Source organism: Pelobates fuscus, chromosome 2, assembly GCF_036172605.1.
Source record: "Pelobates fuscus isolate aPelFus1 chromosome 2, aPelFus1.pri, whole genome shotgun sequence".
Taxonomy (NCBI): Eukaryota; Metazoa; Chordata; class Amphibia; order Anura; family Pelobatidae; genus Pelobates; species Pelobates fuscus.
In genome coordinates, this window is record NC_086318.1 from 200,204,725 (window position 1) to 200,225,062 (window position 20,338).

At 38.7% G+C, this 20,338-nt stretch overlaps 1 protein-coding gene across 2 annotated transcripts in view; it reads left to right on the forward strand.

Moving 5' to 3' along the window:
- The first annotated feature begins 1,092 nt into the window (after positions 1-1,092).
- VIT (vitrin) overlaps positions 1,093-20,338 on the forward strand; it is a 133,605-nt gene continuing 114,359 nt past the window's right edge. For both annotated transcript variants that reach the window (XM_063443095.1, XM_063443096.1), the window contains exon 1: positions 1,093-1,339. The gene's annotated coding sequence lies outside the window, so the exon portion shown is untranslated. The remainder of the gene's footprint in view (positions 1,340-20,338) is intronic.

Sequence of the window (20,338 nt, forward strand, 5' to 3'; positions counted from 1 at the left end):
AGGTAGGTCTCTGTTTTCTTTCATTGGCGGTATTCCTCTTCTCAGCAGTCTCGGGGTCTCCACCTCAGGGTGGACTGGGAACACCCCCGCCGGTCCGAGGAGGGGGGGACAAGGCTTGCTTGTGCGGTGAGCAGCTTCGAGGTACCTCCGGGTCAGGGGAGCGTCCGCCTCCCCTGCCCGCCGCATACCAGGCCGCAGTGTGGGTCGTGTGTTCCGCTGACCCCGATCGGGTCATATGACATCCCGTCGTGTGCCCACTGTCTTGGATGGCAAGTGGGTGTCTGGGATTATTGTTTGTGTCGCTTGAATAGGCCATATTTTGCTTGTTTTGTTATGATCGTGTGGGAGCTCATGGAAAACACGACTCTCCGCCATGATGGTCAGGCCCCGCCCCTAAACGGTTATTTTTAACCAATAGTGTCAGGAATACACGTTTGTAATATTGGCACTATAGTGTTCCTTTAATGTTGTGTTAGTTATACATATATGATATTAAAACAAAACCATATTGTTCTTTTAAAAATAATATTTCATGCATATGGGTGCATTTAAAGAAAAACCCTTAAAGTGGGACAAACACATAGCACAAATTCTAGGTTTTGTTTTGGTTCAGAAGTTGGACAATTGCTTCCTTAAGGGGTTAAAACCATTTTATATTATCTTTTAAAATATTTTTTAAAGAATTGCTGGTCTTTTAAATGGTTAGAGTTCTTCATTGCATTTTATTGCACTTACTGTAATAACACATTAGTGGCTAAAGTTAATAATTGATAGATGTCAGTACTAACAGTGCCTGAGTTATATTTTTGAAACTAACAATGGACTAGAACATAATGCAGGGGACTACTATGATATTAGAATAGAGTGTTTGCAAATATATTTAAGGTGTATATCGTAAGGATAACTTCACTAATATCATCCTGGCTTTTTTTTGTATCCTTTCTGAATTTACTTTTGTTTTTATATTTGGTGTTTACCGTAATGAGGGAGACTCTCTTATTTAGTTGTCAGAGTTTTATAAAGGATTCCTGACAAGGGAGAGGGGAAAAATGTGGGAGGGAGTGGAAATTTAAAAGAGGACAGCCTTATTCAGCAGCTAAATCAAAGTGAGGAACATAGTGTGTCAGGACAGTGTGCCTTTCACTGTGGGGAGAGATCAATGGAAATGTCTGATTTGATTTCAGGAGCAAACCATTAAGGAACTTGGGTCCCCAGTTTGATTTTATTTAGGGAGCTTTCAAAAATTCAGTTGAGCGACACCAGTTGGGAGAAACATCGGATGCAATAAAATATTGGAAGGAGACTGGCTCTTTACTTACAAAATTTAATTTCACTGAAGGTAAGATTTGAGATCTTTGAGATGTTGACAGCTTTGAAGAGGTGCTTATAAAAAGATTGATGTAGATAATGAGTTGATGTGTAAAAAGAGTACACCTGAGAAAATCTTGACTTTAGTTTAAAGACATATTAGCTGCTATTCCTATAGATTGCAAGAGTTTATCTCTACTGACGAGTGATTGTATGGATTTATTACGCTGGGAGAGCTAGTTATTTAATTCTATTTCTATGTTTTACATCTGCTGAGGCATTTGAATTCCACCTATAATCTTCTTTTATTCTTTTGTGATTTTTTCCAGTAATTAGACTCTTGTGACTTGAAAAAGCTACTTACAAAACGCCTGTTACAAATGAGTCGTATATTTCAATTCACCTCTAACACCTAATGTTTTTTATACGTCAACATTTTTTAAATGAATTTCTTGGTAATACACGCACAAGCACACACACACATACACACACAAACACAGAGTACATGTTTTTAGTTAAAATGATGGACAAATAGGATCTAACATGTCATTTTTATTTATACATATTCCCTTGCACAGTTTGCAGTATGTCCTGTTTATATAGAATATATATGCTGTCCCAACAGGTGTACATAGCGTTTTATACTTATTATTATTAGCGTATTACATATTATACATATATTAGCTTATCGGCTTTTTATACATTATTTTATGAGATACAATGCATGGATACACATAAATACAGATAGATTGGTTTGTATCACTCAGAGGTTACAAATAAATACACACATCCATACTTGCACGCAAACATACATTATATATATGTATATGCATGTGGGACGTATGTGTGTGATTTATACATGCATGTGATACACATATATAAACGTATGGCAGTAGTGATACAACAGACATACATACATATCACACCTGCCCTGACAATTTCAAAGATTTTGCTATTAAAATAGGATGATCTCTTTAGCATTCGTTATTCATTATAACTTTATTATTATCACGAATAAAACTATTTAGTGTAGTAATGGATGAACACACAACAGCCAGCACATTCTGGATTTCTCCAGATGTTACACATATTTCGTATAAGTAGATAGTATACGTAGCAATGGCACTAGCTGATACACACATCTGTCTCCGAACGCAAAACAAGGAAATAACGAATCTACGGCAGCTGTTATTCCGCATGCTACCAGATTAGATTTATGAAAGATCTGTAAAATGAGAGAAGTCGAACTAGTAGAAACATGATGCAAGTGCCTTAAGCAAACTATCTGAAAGTGAAGATTTGGAAAAGCAAGAATGAGCTTTGCGTCTGGAAGCTATGAGGGCTCTTGCCAAACCATAAAAAGAACTGAAGGTTACTGAGTGCTATTGTATCACGTTAGTCAGCTTCTTGTCAAAATGTAGCAATGAGGCGATAAAACTATTGTAGCTTAGACTTAATGTGATGAGGGCATTACACCGATTTCTATAGATTTTTCTATAAATATATATAATGTTAACTATTCTATATTCAAAGTACACAGTGTTGCATGATATGCTGCCTCATTATAAACAAGCTACCATATTGTTATTTATAAAATCTTGATGTATGTATAGGTAACCCAGAAGCTATAAAGTCATATGGCCAGTATTTATGAAGGTGTCTCAAGGTGTCGTAGAAAGTGATGAGAAATGGTGTAATTGTGATAAAGGGTGCTACAGAGATACAATATAATTAGCACCTGGAAGAAAACTCAGTATGACAGCTGAAAATTAATGCTACATATGGGTGTTGCCTGTTTAAGAATATTGTTGGAATCTACGTTAAATCTTTATTTAAATGCCTACTGCAAATAGTGTTGTAATTATTGCGTGACTTGTTTATTAGTGATTTCTGAACTATATTTCTGTCGAGTTTTTAGAGAGTTTAAAAAAGTTGTGGCTTAATTTAAAAAAAAAATGGTAGCTATTGGGAAAAATATGGACTAATTTTCATACTTTTTGATACTCAAAACGTGTTGTAATAAAGCTGTATATAGTGGACAAATGTTCTTATTAGGATTACACTTGTTTTACAAAATCTCCTCTGTATTCTATAAAGTTAAGAATTCAATTAGTGTTCATGATGCATAACTAATATTCCATTGGTTTGGGGCTGTCGATCTTTTCCAAGGCATTCCTAAAATTGATAAGTGATTTTAAGTCAACTGTTTACTTGCATTTCACAATGGGCTTGTAACTTTCTTTTAATACAGTTTAGTCTCCGATATTGATGAATATATCCGACTCTAATCTTTTTTTTTTTTTTTTAATTCTTTATTTTTGTTGTGCATTGAGGGTACATGCGTGCCGATATTGCCACAACAGCAGATACCAGCAATTCAGGATTAAACAATATATGGCATGAGTTAGTACTGCACAATTTTTATAATATAATAAACATGCTTGCAAGAAACTTAGCGCAGGTTAGGTACTTAACAATATATGGGTCGTGTCTGTCTGTGATTGTTAACGTGTGATTAGACTAGGATTTGTACTGGTGTCAGCGTGGGTTGAACGTGCTTATGGGTGAGCAGTTACTGCCAGAAATCCTGGGTAATATGGACCTGCTAGTCATTGTCCTGCGTCTCACGCTTGGCAAGAAAAGGATGAGGACCTGCTGTGGACAAAAGGTAATATTAAAGGCGAGAGATAATGCTACCAGGTGTTTGCTGCAGTGTACTATTACGCCTGTCATGTTTGTTGGCTGGGTTGTCGTGTCTGATGGGTAAGTTCTGGGTGTTCAATTAGGAACAGGCTCAGTTAAAGTCAGCTGCACCTGTGTGATGGGTCAACGCCGTAGTGTCAGTGAGCCTGTTGAGTGAGTGGGCGTTGCTGCCAGTAATGTGGCGTGTGGTTGTGTCGTCTTTAAGTCAAACATATATGCTATAGGCATACATCAAAAAGTTTAAACATAAACGGAAATAGAATCAAATAATAAAACCAACCCCTCGTGGAATAGTATGTGCCATACAGCAGCCTCTCAGGCCGCGCCTGACGGTGAGCTAGTGCTCTAATCTAAAACTAGGTTCAGCGGTACAGTAAGTGAACAATCTAGAAACTGTAAACATGCATATTACTGACCGGGGCATAAATATAAACTAGTGTAAATTACAAGAGCCACACTGGTGATGAATAGGGGCAAACAAGGGCACTCAAGTTAAGCAGACATAAATTGGTACATAGAGTCATTGGTTGTGCTGAAGTGGTATATTAACGTATACCAGGTACATTACCAAGAGACCTAGCTGGGCTCATCAAGACTGGAGGCATCCAGGGGTAGTAAGACAGTTAGCTCGCACCTAGCCGAATAAGGCTAATGGATCCCCCTGGTGCTATCTTTTTACAGTCCACAGTCACCCTATGCCTTGTATCGGTAGGGCACAGTCCCTGCCCGCACTGGGGCATGCCAGGCTTTGGGGTCCAGATGCTAGGCAGTGTTGGTTGGCTACCTGAGTTTGGTCTCTCTGCAGCTTGTCAGGCGTGGGCTTGATCCATGGCGGTTCCCGCCTCCGTACCTCCGCTTGTGAGTCTTTGCCGGGTTGGCATGTGGAAGAGCCTCGCTTTCCGCGGTGGCCCATGGATCGGGTATGCGCTCGGTCCTGTCGAGTGTTCCGTCCAGAGGTTAGTCTGCCGTTTCGATTGTATATGTGAGCCCGCTGTTTAGCGTGTGGGGTTGGTCGGTGTCGCAAGCTCTCCTGGTGCCGAGGTCGACTCGTGGCGGCCATTTTATGCGCTCCATGTGGGTGCTGTATTGGGCGGGTGCCTCGTTGAAGCGTGGCATTCTGCTGCATGCGCCGCTCCAGCTCATCCCAGAACGCCTGGAAAATCGCGTCCAGCCTTGAAGTGTATGTAGTATGTTCTGGGCTTGAGTTCCCTGTGATCGCCCTGGGGTTTGTGGGTGCTACTGTGGCAGCAGTTTCAGGGATGTCTCGAGTCCGTTTGGGTACAAGCTGATTTGTGGGGATAGTCGTCCCCAGTGTGGACCGGGATAACCCCCGCCGGTCCAAGGGGGGGGGCAGCAGGGCTATAGTGGACTCTCGGGTATGAGCGTGTCCCGCGCCAGGGGATCGGCCGCCTCCCCCAGGCTCTAGGCTCCGCTCCGCAGTAGGCCGCATGGCCGGTTGCAGTAGTTGCTTGGTTTACCGGGTCAGGAGAGGTATCTCCCTGATCCCTGCTTGATTCCGCTTCAGTTTCCGAGCTTCCCGGTCTGTTGGAGCCATTATCTTGTTCTAAATTAGCGTGTTTGTGACCATTAGACCAGGAGCTCTCAGAAACCTCGACCGGCCATCTTGGCTGTCAGGCCCCGCCCCGACTCTAATCTTAATACTATGTCATTTTTTCTTGTAAGAATTAGTTTTACTGAATTTTCAGTTAAGATTGGGCTTAATGGTGTTTTCCATTTGACATCAAGTAATCAGTTTAGAGAACTGTAACGTTGAGGTCCAGTCATTAAAGCCTGGGACACCTCTAAATTAGGCAGATTATAAAACCCATCAAGCTAATTAGATCCTTAGTCAGGTATCAGCAACCCAACACAGTGCAGGTTTTCAGAACTTTCATGAGTACAGATGGTCCTTTCTGTCCTCTAGGTGGATATGTGAGAATAACTGAGACAGTAATTAGTGATTAAGAAGTTAATTTTTATATTAAGCAATCCTGGAACCATTGAAGGTGCACCCTGAAAGCTTAAGGATACCATCTTTAAATTGTTCTCACAGTGAGTGGTGTAGTTTGACTCTTTTTTGTTTCTTTGTAAGTACTTCAAAGCTACATTATTTTAACTATTAAGGTTCACTTTTTTTTTATTTAAAATAAAACAGTCTTTTATGTTTTAATGCTGTTTTTACTGGAATTACCATACTTGTAACCCATTTAAGAATGATTCACTGTTCCTAGCATGAAATGTGTGGGGTTTATTTATTTTTTTTTAATGATATTTCTTAATGTTTTTGAAGAGCATATTTTGACTTCCGAAAATACTGTAACTATGCTATAAAAACTGAAGCATAACACTTTATGGGAATGATTACTACTGAGATGGTTTGAGTGCCAATTTTTTTATTGTCACATTACACTTAACATCTGGTTTGGAGTGGAGTCTAATCTCGGTGTGTGTTCTTACACACACATTGAAATGTATGCTTATATATTTCTCTTTTTAAGTCTTTTGATTCACAAACATATTTTGGCTTTGCGTTACCTAAATGTTAACAAGGTCAATATTACATTGTTCAGTTCATGAGCAGATACCATGTAAAAGATCTGGCTATTTCATACTCCCTAAAGGGCAAAACTGATTGTAAGGAAACACCCAAGATCTGTCATATGACATCATTAAACAAAGAGACTCATTTATCACAACCATTCCTTACCTTCAATTATAATATAACCCATCTCTAGAATCTTGTTAACCAATTAAAAGCTTTGAGAATTTTGCCCATAGGATAGATGATGTAAGGGGTATAGGATTACTGTCTAATCTAAAACCAGCTTTTTTTTATTTTTTTTATTTATCTTACCGTGAATGTTATCTGTTGTTATTGTTATCCACATATGAAATCATCAAGACAATTTCATAGAATATTGGTAACATAACGCTTCTTCAACTAAACAACTGCAGGATATACCTCATGCAAAGAAGAGGAAGATATGTGTCACTTTAAAGCAGGTATCTCAAACTCTGGCCCCAATATGTTTCTGAACTACAATTCTCATGATTATCGGGGCATCTATCACATTCAAAGATATCTGGGAGTTGTGGACCATAAACATCTCGAAGACCAGAGTGTGAGGTCCCTGTTTTAAAGCAATATTAGGCAGCTGGGCAAATTAATTAAAAAAACATGGCAAATTAATGTTTTGGTATTTCTGTATATATTCGTCTTTTGTGCTATTTACAGGGCTGGACTTCTGGAATGAATTTCAGATCGGAAATAATTTGACACCAGCCCCAAACTTCAATATGTGCATTGTGCATTATCCTAGTATCTGAGCCTGAACATTATTGTCTGACTATGCACTAGAATTCTGCATTAGGTTTCAAAAGAACTGCAATTTGCACAGATTTTCAGTGATCTGTGGTTCATCTGAAATCCCAAACTCCATAACATTTTATGGACGAATCACGAAACAAATGAAACTACAACGCATTAAACCATTTCATTTAATTCTTGATTCGGATTATTAGCCATGGCACCAAAACAACAAAAAAACTAAAGATGATTTGTGGTTAGTAGACAGCCACTAAATATTGATTATGCTCGGTGATCAAGTGAAAATTGACCAATAGATGGGGAAAAAAGGAGGAACAGTAAAAAAAGAAACAAAAAAAATAGATTTTATATGTTTGTTACATATATAACATATAAATATAGATTTCTTACCATTCCTCTTTTTTTCCACTAACTGATTACGTCTTAAACTGTAACCAAAAAAAAGACCTATTAATGCACAGCACAATATATACTTAATATTTATTACAGTACAGTGATTGGCCAATTGTCCCACAACTAACACATGGACAAAATTCATCTGAACTGAAATGCCAATTCTGATTAATTCCAAGTCCCCCCAAAAAAATCTTTGTATACAATTACAATCCAAAGCACCAAATATAAGAGTTAAATAAACACATAGCTGTGTAACAAACTTCTATAACAAATTCTGGATTCCTCACAAAGAATTACGTTTTCTGCTTTCGGCCAACATGCCATCATTGGCCAGAACATTTTATCAAGAAGTGTAAAGTTTCTATGTATAACTGCAAGGAGAGTATTTGTAGCAGGGTAATTAACATTAGAAGCATAACTGGTGAAGACATAGCAGCAACAACAACAAAAACTGGAAGAGTATAATAATTATTTCTATTACCATTCTACTCCTAAATATATGAGACTTGCAAAAACAATCCCTAGTTTTATATATCTTTTGGATATTATTTTCTCTCCCTCAAGCCTTATCTCATATTTCACCCTGCCATGTCTCCAAACTCCCACACTCCTCATAACACGCTCAAGATTATCCTACAGCATTATCCCCTAATACCCTACTGCAATCCCCCAATCACATTCTAGCCTCTACATATTTGTATCCCCACCCTAAGCTTTCAGGCTCTTTTTTCTCCACCTCTTCAATTTTATCATCACATATTCCTTTCCACCATTAATGTAATTTCCCCCAATTTAAGCTGCTCACAAACTACGCTTTAACCTCATTCATCAACATTTTTTATATTATTGTCTACCTTCTCTTAAATGTTTAGCCTGCCTGAATTAGATGCAACTCTATATCACCTGGTGATAGCTCTTCATCTTCCTTATATCACCATAGCACGTGTGGTTATCCCCAACCTCCTCTCTACCTAGTGCCTCATCTTGTCTCTCTTTCCTGAAGTCTCGTAATATCAAGAGATTCCAACTCATCCACAATTTTCTCTGGTCCCATTACCGTTCCCAATGTTTTCTCCTGTCTCTTTCACTTAACCAACTTCCCATCACATATCCTGCTCCTCTCTTATCTACAGATTTCCCTTCAACGTAACGTAAATTCCATTATTCCCAAATGCACCTATATATCTTGTTACAACCTCTAGGCTACAAGTGCTGGCCAATAATTAATAATAATAAAAATAATAATAAACTATCTATCTTTCTATTTCTCCCACTCTCTCTATCCATTATAAAAATACTGAAGTTTGGTGTCTTTATAATCACAACAGCTCCATATGATTCTTTGTATTTGCCTCGTTAGCATGACATTCTGAGTGTGTTCTGGTAAAACAAACATCATTATTTCACATTAGATTTTATACCTTATAATGTAGCTTACAGATTAAAATTTCCATGGTGGGTTTAAGTTTAGCATTCAAAACAATTATGAGAAATAAGAAATGAAAGCTCCAGAGGCCTGCCTTATCTGTAGTTTTGTATCATATCTATGTGAGTATGTATTTAGTAGCGATCTCAGTTAGAACAATTTTCCCACAGTGAATATCTGTATGTTAAAGGACCACTCTAGGCACCCAGATCACTTCAGCTTAATGAAGTGGTCTGGGTGCCAGGTCCAGCTAGGGTTAACCCATTTTTTCATAAACATAGCAGTTTCAGAGAAACTGCTATGTTTATAAATGGGTTAAGCCTTCCCCCTAATCCTCTAGTGGCTGTCTCATTGACAGCCGCTAGAGGCGCTTGCGTGATTCTCACTGTGAAAATCACAGTGAGAGCACGCGAGTGTCCATAGGAAAGCATTGTAAATGCTTTCCTATGCGACCAGCTGAATGCGCGCGCAGCTCTTGCCGCGCGTGCGCATTCAGCCGACGGGGCGGAACGGAGGAGGATCGGAGGCAGAGAGCTCCCCGCCCAGCGCTGGAAAAAGGTACGTTTTACCCCTTTTCCCCTTTCCAGAGCCGGGCGGGAGGGGGACCCTGAGGGTGGGGGCACCCTCAGGGCACTATAGTGCCAGGAAAACGAGTATGTTTTCCTGGCACTATAGTGGTCCTTTAATGTTTTGAGGAACAAACTAAATAGATGGTTTGAGTATTAGAAACACTGAACACAGAAAGACAGATTCAGCGACTTCAAGGGATTATTCTATTTATAATCAAAAATATCCTTCTATACAGCCGGAGGCATCTTCCTCTTGCTTTATCTATTTATTTATATAACATAATCTTTATTTACATTATTCTTGACTCATAGCAATATGTCACAGTGCAAAATGCGGATGCCAGAGTTACATTATCTGGGCTTTTACAATTAACTTAATGTGTAGTATATATATATTTACTGTATATTTATTACTATTATTATTTATTTACGTCTTTACTTTGTTTGGTTGGGGTTTTTTTTTGGGGGGGGGGGGTTTGCTCCCATTTTTGGTCCACCTAAGCTCCTCCTCTGTTCTTTACTAATATGTTCTGCTTGGGGACACTTCTCAAAAAAGGTCAAACTTCTTCCATGATGCTGACATGTCGGCTTTGTTTCCAATGCGCTAGCGTCTGAACGGAGTGACGTCAATCTCTTACTATACGCCCTAGCCAGCACTAGCAGTGCCAGCTAGGGAGGTAGCACTGTGGTTGCTATGGGTAGAGAGTAGAGAGAGGAGGTCTCTTCTGCTCTCCCTGTGTCTCAATTCCTCATCATTGAGTATCTGCTGAAGAGTACTTGAAAGACAGGTGGGAGTAAAACCTATTTTTAAATAGGGTTTTCTCAAAATCAATACATTTGTTAACAAAGCTGCCAGGACAATGAATAAATGGAACTTTAAAGGGACACTATAGCCACCTGAACAACTTTAGCTTAATGAAGCAGTTTGGGTGTATAGAACATGCCCCTGCAGCCTCACTGCTCAATCCTCTGCCATTTAGGAGGTAAATCTCTTTGTTTATGAACCCTAGTCACACCTCCCTGTGTGTGACTTGCACAGCCTTCCATAAACACTTCCTGTAAAGAGAGCCCTATTTAGGCTTTCTTTATTGCAAGTTCTGTTTAATTAAGATTTTCTTATCCCCTGCTATGTTAATAGCTTGCTAGACCCTGCAAGAGCCTCCTGTATGTGATTAAAGTTTAATTTAGAGATTGAGATACAATTATTTAAGGTAAATTACATCTGTTTGAAAGTGAAACCAGTTTTTTTTTCATGCAGGCTCTGTCAATTATAGCCAGGGGAGGTGTGGCTAGGGCTGCATAAACAGAAACAAAGTGATTTAACTCCTAAATGACAGTGAATTGAGCAGTGAAATTGCAGGGGAATGATCTATACACTAAAACTGCTTTATTTAGCTAAAGTAATTTAGGGGACTATAGTGTTCCTTTAAGCTCTTTTGAAAGGGCTAAAGTTGATTAAAAGATGAGAGGTTCCCTTTAATGAACTCTTTGTAGTGCCTTAAAGGAGCATTTTACAGAACTATTCATTGGTTTATGTTGCAACTACAATATAGACAAATAATGGAACATATCCCTTAATAGAGTGTGCTGTGCATAAATGATAAACTTACAAAATCATTTACCCAAAGGCTCTTATTTTTCATTATGCTTGTGCAGCTTTTGTGTTTAAATTGATACTTCAATCACTATAACCACATAGTGGTTGAGGTGCAAGGATGCATCCTAAAAAGGCTCACTCAGCTAGAGTTGTCCTAATAAGGATGTGCATGTCATCGTTAACTTTATATTTGTATGGTGTGAGTTCACATTGTGCAATAAAAGGCTGTGAAAACAGGGGTACAAGATCATCCATGGTAAATGATGTTGTGGATGAATCATTGTTAACCATTTGGCAACATTAAATCCTCTCATTCTACTTGCTTAGGACCACCCATGCACACATACTCCACACAAATTTATTTTTACAGACAAAGACATCTCAAGCAGAAGTAGGTTTTAGTTGCAAATAATTGTTTCTGAGTAATGATATGGAACTGATTCCATCAAAATAAGAGACACACATAATGTACATAATACATGAAAATTGTAAATAGAGTACATAAAACAAAATACAGTTTCCCTGTCCTTTTCCTTATCCTCCTTCGACTGCTCTTACTTGGTTTCCTTAAAGGTCTTAAAGAAAGAGTGTTGTATTTTATTTGTACTTGCATTACCTTATTATAGTATATTTATAAAACACAAGAATGAAATTAACTGATAATGTAGCAACTTAGATAGAAACATAGATGATACAGTGTCCTGTTCACGCAAACCTATTATTAACATTACATACCTGTTAGCCTAAAGGATGACTTACACCTTGAATCTTAACAAGTCTATTGTTTTGTTGTGCTGCCTTTGTTTAAAAAGAATATTAATCGTTATAATTTTCTCTCAACTATACAATGTGGTTATACAATTTGCAATAATGTGTTCACGTTACTGTATGTTACTGGCCTAGGGAATAGTTTTTCAAGTAACGTAATTAAAGAAAGACATACTAAAGGGACTCTATAGTCACCAGCATAACTACACCTTAATGTAGATGTTCTGGTCCCTCCTGTCTATCCCTGCAGGTCTGTTAATGCAAACGCTGCCTTTTTTTTTTTTGAAGAAAAGCATTGTTTACATTACTGCCTAGTAACACCTATATTGGCAGGTCACTCAGACAGGCATTAGAGGTGCTTCCTGGGTCTGAAGTGAAGAAGGCCTCCACTCTTTGCATGGAGAAGCTGAACACTCCCCATAGGCATGCATTGTTTCAAGGAGATGCTGATTGACGAAGAGCTGCGTTTTGCTGCACATGTGCAATAGCCTCCCAGTGCTTTCCTGTTGGAAATCATTGCATTGGCTGTAATTGTCAAGTTTGATCTCAGCCAAGGAGCTGAAGTAGGGCGGAACCAGCCACATCGATACTGGTTCAGCGCTTGAAATAAGATGAGTAAAAACACTTTTTTAATGGGGGGCAAGGTGGGATGGCAACCTAAACAGCAATTATACAACTATAGTGTCAGGAATGCATGTTTGTATTCCTTACACTATCATGCTCATTTAATAAAATGAAGCCGAAGTAGCTAATGTATCTATTAGAATTTATGGTGAATCCACTGCTTTGTTAATTATTACTCTGGCTAATAGTAAGTTGATAGTTGTTTTTTTTTTTCAAGATGTTGGAATTAGTCCAATGATGTTTAAATATATCTCAAAGTTGGGGCATGTCTGCGTGGCTTAATTACCTGTCAACTTGAGAAAAATTCTTCTTTATGCTATGTTATGAGCAGTTGGCATTCTGTCAAAGGTGTTATAAATATCCCTTTTTACCCAAGCTTGAGTTTCATTACTAGGGTTTTTGGCAAACTGTTTTAATTACAAGTGATATATTTTATTTGAAATTATGATTGTTTTAATAATTCCCCTACGCCCAACATCATGCCGCTGGATGTCCCTACTAAACTGGGATTTCTACCAATTACTGAATAATTTCTACTAGAAATGTATGGGGTATAACAGAGCTCTTTTCTTAACAGGGGGTTGGTCTATGCTATCCTTTACTCCTAAATCCAATATGTATTAGATAATGGATTAAAATAGTTGAATAAAACATTTATTCAGTGTGGGAGATTTCAAAAAGATTTCAAAAAGTATTACAAAACTAAAAAAGGCATAAATGTTCTAAAATTGGAACAATCACCATAGAAACTCATAAAATCAGTAGGAACATTCCACTGAATTCATTAAAAAAATGTGATCGTATTAAACCAATGCCTGTGTTCTTTTTGGAGAACTTCGCCTAAAATATTTCGAAGTGCTGCGGTGTTTCTTGGTCTTCATATGTAAATGCTAATAAAAATTGTAGATGTTTAATGTCTTCCAGTTTTACGATTAGATTCTGGTATTGTTGCCAATAACTTTCATAATTACAGTTGTGGTTATTCACATGTATATAAATATTTGTTCCCGCATGGATTATTGTAACCCTCTCCTGATTGGTCTTCCCAAAAGCCGTATTGCCTCTCTACAGTCTGTAATGAATGCTGCCGCCAGACTGATTTTCCAGTCGGTCCGCTCACACCTCACCCCTCTGCTAGTCCTTACATTGGCTTCCTGTATCCTATAGGAGTCAATTCAAAGTGCTAACCTATAGCTATAAAGCACTGAACAATTCTAGCCTCTCTTATATCTCTTCACAGATCCGTAGGTATGCCCCTTCTCAGTCTCTCTGCTCTGCCCCTGACCATCTCCTGTCCGCTGCTCGCAACCGTACCGCCAACTCACGCTTGCAGGACTTCTCGCAGGTGCTCTCTTCCTATGGAATAGCCTGCCTACTGCCATCAGACTCTCCCCTAGTCTTCAATCGTTAAAGAAGTGCCTTAAAACCCATCTCTCTAGGAAAGCTTATGGCCTCCCAGAATAACCTGTACCTTACATACCTGTCTCTAACTCTCTCCTAAAGGGCAGCACTCTACTCTCTCCTCAGCTCTGCTTCACTCCCACCTTATTTCCTGTCCTAATGTATTTTATACCCCACCTCCTATAGACTGTAAGCTCGTTTGAGCAGGGTTATTGTTCCTGTAAGTGTTCTTGTAATTGTCCTATTTATAGTTACATCCCCCCTCTCATAATATTATAAAGCGCTACGGAATCTGTTGGCGCTATATTAATGGTGATAATTATAATGATAATAATAATGTGGTTTATTTTGTATTTATTTTTAAAGTGGATTTAAATAGAATGATTCCTTAGTACAGATATATATATATATATATATATATATATATATATATATATATATATATAATTTCATCCAAAGGAATGCTCTCAACCCTGATAATAATGATGGTAACAAAAAAAATGAAGTTCTTGTGCAACCGGCTTTCTGTTGTTCCAAGCAACATAATTTTGTGTTAATAGATACACAATTCCACAGGTTTATTATATTTATATTTAGGAACCTGAGAATTATTCTCATGATTATGAGTACCTATGTCTGTCGTATTTCACATCTTTATCGATATATATCTATATATCAACCCTTTTTTTTTAGTTTGTCATCACCTATCTGTAACAATTGTTTCAGCATTGGTTACCATAACTGGCAAGTTAATACTCAGCAAAGTGTATTTGTATCCACAGGTTAGGACACAAAAATGGGTCCACAGTGTTTGAAGCAGACTCGTCACATCCATCAGGTCCCAGGCTAATGTTCACCAATACCTTCCCAAGTGCACTACCTTCCTCCAAAACTGAAAAGAGTCTGTAAAGCACTTTTGAGAGTGTAAATAGTATGAAATTAGCTATCTAATTGTCAATAACGGGGTCAACATTGGAATCCAAAGTTTAAGCAGTTGACTTAAAAGCAACATTCCTAGAATAGACAAAAATCAGGAAAGCAAATCAAGCCACTACATTAAATTCTGAATAAGTATACATCCTACCACAGCTGAGACAGGTTGTCCCTAAAGTAAAAGTGGAGGCTCCTTCACTACAGCTGTACAAAAGGATATTCAATCAGTATACCACCCACAATAAAGAATGGTGGAGAGGAAAGAAACACTCCATTGAACGTGGCAAGAGACTGCGCATAGTAGAAAAATGTACAATTCAATAAAAATTACATGGCGCACAAAAATAGGAGATCATAAACCCAAATGTACAGAAACAGGAAAGTCACCTAATGCATTTTGTGTTTAACATGGCACTTACTCGTAGACCAGCCTATGGAATCTGTAAACCGATTCGCTAAGGACCAAGTCTTTGCAAACAGGAGACTTGAGAATGAGATGAAGAGATTCCATCTCTTCTAACAGATAATCCACTCTACAAAGATTGGCCTGTTTGAATCTGGAGAGCAATCAAAATCTTCACTGCATTGATTAAATATCTGAGCAGAGAGTGTTTGAATTATGTAATTTATAATGGAGTGAAAAGTAAAACTGGGTGAGATATTGTATCAAGCACTTGTAATATGAATCCTTGAATATAATCACAGAAGAATTTGTTTGTGGTGTGATGCCACAAAATTGTGGTATATAATCTGTGGACAGTTCTAGCAATGTATATGGAAGAGATTGTTGGGAGAATCAGGCACGTCTCCAGTATCAATGTTAAAGACCTTACAGACTTCTCTTGGTGTTTGGCAAAATGGAGCATTGGTGTGTCACAAAAAAATCTGCTGTCATTGAGCATGTATGAGGTTAATGTTGAGCTATTTTCATTGAGCTATGAATGGAAGACTCTAGGTTAGAAATGTGTGAGCAGGATGGATGTGACCAGTGTATTATCTGTTAAAACACAACTTTCCAAACGTTAATTGAGTTTACCATAAGAGACAAGGTATTGTGAAACTTGGTAAAATGTGTGGGGGCTGGAAATAATGCCAGTTATCGTACTGTGCTGGCAGGAGGAATAAAGGTTTTTATTCTTGATAAAGAGGCACAGTTTGTCTGAAAATGGAAAGTCTCACAATGTGGAGACAATGCTATATTTTAAGAAATGAATAAATGTCAGGAAGAGGTAGAGCGTTTAAAAAACAAAATGGGAAAAAAGAGAAAATGGGAAAAAGTTGGGAATCATAAAAGAAGAACAGTGAAAAAAACATACATTGCTGGACTGCATGTACTGCTGTACAATCTTACAATCTTACAAGGCCAAGGATTGGGCTTAAAACCTTGCAGCCAGTGCTGACACTATTATGGCATTCTGTGTAAGCTTTGAACATACTTCCTAAACTCTCGCACAGGAGCTGTTTATGAGTGGTTTAGTTCAACTGTCAGCCTTGTAGTGAAAGTCATACAGCCTACAATTACTTTCATTCATGGAAAGCATGAGTGAAGATATTTGTATAAGTTAATTAAAGCTGGATGTACGGAATGGTAAGCATCATGCAGCAGACCCTGTCTCAGTGAGCTTAATTCATGTTAGCACAAATGAAGCAATTTGCACACTAATAATAGACGTTTCTTTGTTTTATAACACAAGGTATCCATCATCTGATTTTCAGAAAACTTACATAAAAACTACATAGACAATTTTCTAAAGGAGCCAGAAATCTAATGTTGAATATGTATACCTAAAATATATGTAATAACGTAATTTTCAGTCTACAAGATGCCCCCATGCATGAAACAACCCCTAGTTTTTGTGCCCAAAATTAAGGAATACATATTTTAAACATCTATAGCACTGAAGTCCCCACCACTCCCGGGCCCTCTCATACTTCTGTAGGCCGCTCCCCATCCTGCTGTTGGCGGCAACAATGCCCTCTGCTCGTGGTACCCCCTGACATTTTCAGGCAAGACCTCGCCCTGCGAGGTCTATATGTAGTCTGGAGCCATGAGGCATGGTCCAGAGTGATACGAGGAAGCATATAGTTACGTAAGATCTCCCAGACCCGCGCACACAATCAATCAAATTCACGGAGAAGCCCCTCCTCTGCTTTAAGTAAGTCAGCAGGTCACAGAGGTGTAGAACACCTATGTCCACTGGAACCTGGCAGTAGTGAATCCAACAGTCAGCCGAGTGTTCTGTCAGCAAGTAGCCAAGTTTTGTGTGTTGAGTAAGTACCGTAAGTATTTGGCTTAATAGTTCGATTTTTGAAGGAGCTCTAGTCACATGTGATTAGCTTGGTTGGCTGTCAAGCCCAGCAATGATATTTTGTGTATAAGACAACCCCCAATGTCGGAGTAAAAAAATTTAGAAAAAAACATAGTCTTTTACATGGGAAAATACAGTACTTTGTAGTTATTATTTAAAGACATTGTTTTTATTTATTATCGATGTAATGCCAGAACAGATGTGCAAAAACTACAAATGTCAGTGTCGGCATAGTTGTATGAGCGTGGAATTATGTGAGCTAGTTAAGAGGCATCTTGAATAGTTCACATGTTGTAACACTTGACCCCTTAGTAAGAATTATTCTATATAAACTGAATTTTAATAACGTTCAGAGAAAACGATAATTCATGAAACAACATCAGCCAGGTGCTAGATGAATTTACACATTTCTTTTTATTGTAACTATTCTTTATCATAATTTTTTTTTCCCTTTTAACAATCATTAATTACACAAACAAAAGAGAATACATTCCAGACAATGTTTAGACACATTATACTTGGACATACCAAGACAAAAAAAAAATCACAAACATGATAAGGTTGCCGACAAGAATACAACATAATTTAAAGTTATACATTTTATTTTCTTAGGGGACCAAAAAACAAGTTAGCTTTCCCAAGATAAGTTTGACAAATTTGAAAATGTTTCTCTGAGATACCTGAAAACCATATCCTACCATTCTCCATCATAAAAGACCCTGGTAGGTACCCAGACCACTTAAATTCATTAAAGTGGTCTGTGTGCAGTGTCCCTATTACACTTAGGGCTGTTATGTAAAATATTGCAGTTCCAGAGAAACTGCAATATTTACATTACAGCACAAGTTTGCATCCAGTGGCTGTCCCCCAGACAGCCACTGAAGGCGCTTCCTGCATCCAAACGGACCTATGATCCGGTATCTGATGCTGGACATACTCACGCTCTCCATGAGGACATCCAGCGTCAGCTTTTTCCCCATTGGAAAGCATTAATGTAATGCTTTCCTCTGGGGAGCTCCAATGCGTGTGCGCCATTTGCCTCGCATGTGCATGGGCTTGTACTCGTTGCAGGACGGAGGAGGAGGTGGAACTGTGATCTAGCAGCGCTTAAGAGGGCATATCAAATCAACATTATTTTGACTTAATTCTCAATTTTATATTCTGACTTCTCATTGTCTCTTCTACACTGTAGCTCTCCCTCACACCAGTGGAGGAGGCATTTCCAAGGCAGGAAGAAGTAAAGCTTACAAAATGAAATTATGGAAATCAGAATCTTTCCTCTTTATATTCTCAGGTTCACACATACATCCAAAGCAGATTATTTCCACACTGCCCAGCTTCTGCTTTATAATGAAAAGCCCATAACTGAGACTTTGCATGCAAGGGCCAATTGGTGCCTCTGTCGATGCGCACAACCATCATTGGGTGTAGTTAAATAAGGATTTTATCTTTACTGCAACCATGGCATTTGTAAGCAGTTTGAGTGCACTACAATGTTCGGTTTGCCAAGAGAAATCTGAGTATAACAATATCCCTTGTACCTCAAAGAGGATTTTATGACTTGGCATGTCTTCCTTCGGCAGTCAATGATGTCATTAAATCATCAAGAAGGCATTTTGGGGACACCTTAGAGAGATCGTGTTAAAACATTCTCATATTATCCAAGTTGTCTAGTTAGTGGTAGAGTGACACTAGCTATGGTTCATTATCATCCAAGTTTAAATCTAGGCTGAAAAGCCAGGCCTTAGAGAGAAAATATTTTAATTTGCTCTATTGTTGTAAGATCCAGCAGAGGACACAGATTGCTTCCATAGAATGTTTAGTTCCTCCAAAATAAGCCTCACAATGCACTATGTATATCTGTCAAAAAAAAGTGAGATTGCAGTCTGTGGTCCACACTTTCTGGGGCAGTCTCTACCAATTTAGCACTAAAGGGCAAAAGCACACAGGCTCAGCTATTTATGTTTTTTTTTTTTTCTTTAGACAACCTTCTGAAATGATCTTCTGTCGTTTGGACAGAGGAGGTAACATTCTGCCTGTTACATCACCCATTACTTCAGGAAAATACTACTTCTTGTAAATAATACTTCTGTGTTAAATGTCCTTCAAATGAGTTAATTTATCCATATATACCTTTACACCTGTTATTAAGGGACTGGCAGCCATGTTCCTTATATTTATTGCCATCTAGAATGAGTGAGAAATGCACAATATTTATATCACTACTCCCTTGCCGAAAAATATCCATGACAGACAAAAATCCTCCTGTCTGGAACAGATCAGTCAGAAGAGTAATCTCTACCTTTTTCAAGGCATAAAAAGCATTTTTACAACACTTGCTGTACTTGTACACCCGCAAAATATAGAATCAGTGACTTGGGGGGGGCGGTCCGCCCCGGGTGCCACCAGGTAGGGGGGTGCCATAACCCAGGTCTGAGAGCTAAAGTGGGACGTGTGAGCTGTGCCCCATGGCAGCTGGGGTGTCTCACAGCTCACAGGCAGATACAAGCAAGCTGAAGTGGCCGCACAAGCTAAGGCCGAATGGGGGCGGAGCCAATACAAAAGCGGGGGCGGGGCTTAACACAGCCCTTACCCGCTGCTGTTACTGCTGCACATGGAGGTGCCACAAGAAGAAATCCCTTCTCCTCCACCTACCAGGCTTCAGCCAGGGAAGGACTTCAATGAATTCACTCCTCCAGCCCACACTGTAAGTAAGTAAGAGAGAGTGTGTGTGTGTGTGTGTGTGTGTAACTGTCTGCCTGTAATTGTGTGTGTGTGTGTGTGTGTGTGTGTAACTGCCTGTAACTGTGTGTGTGTAACCGTTGTCTGTAACTGTGTGTATGTGTGTGTAACTGTCTGCCTGTAACTGTGTGTGTGTGTGTGTGTGTGTGTGTGTGTAACTGTCTGCCTGTAACTGTGTGTGTGTGTGTGTGTGTAACTGTCTGCCTGTAACTGTGTGTGTGTGTGTGTGTGTGT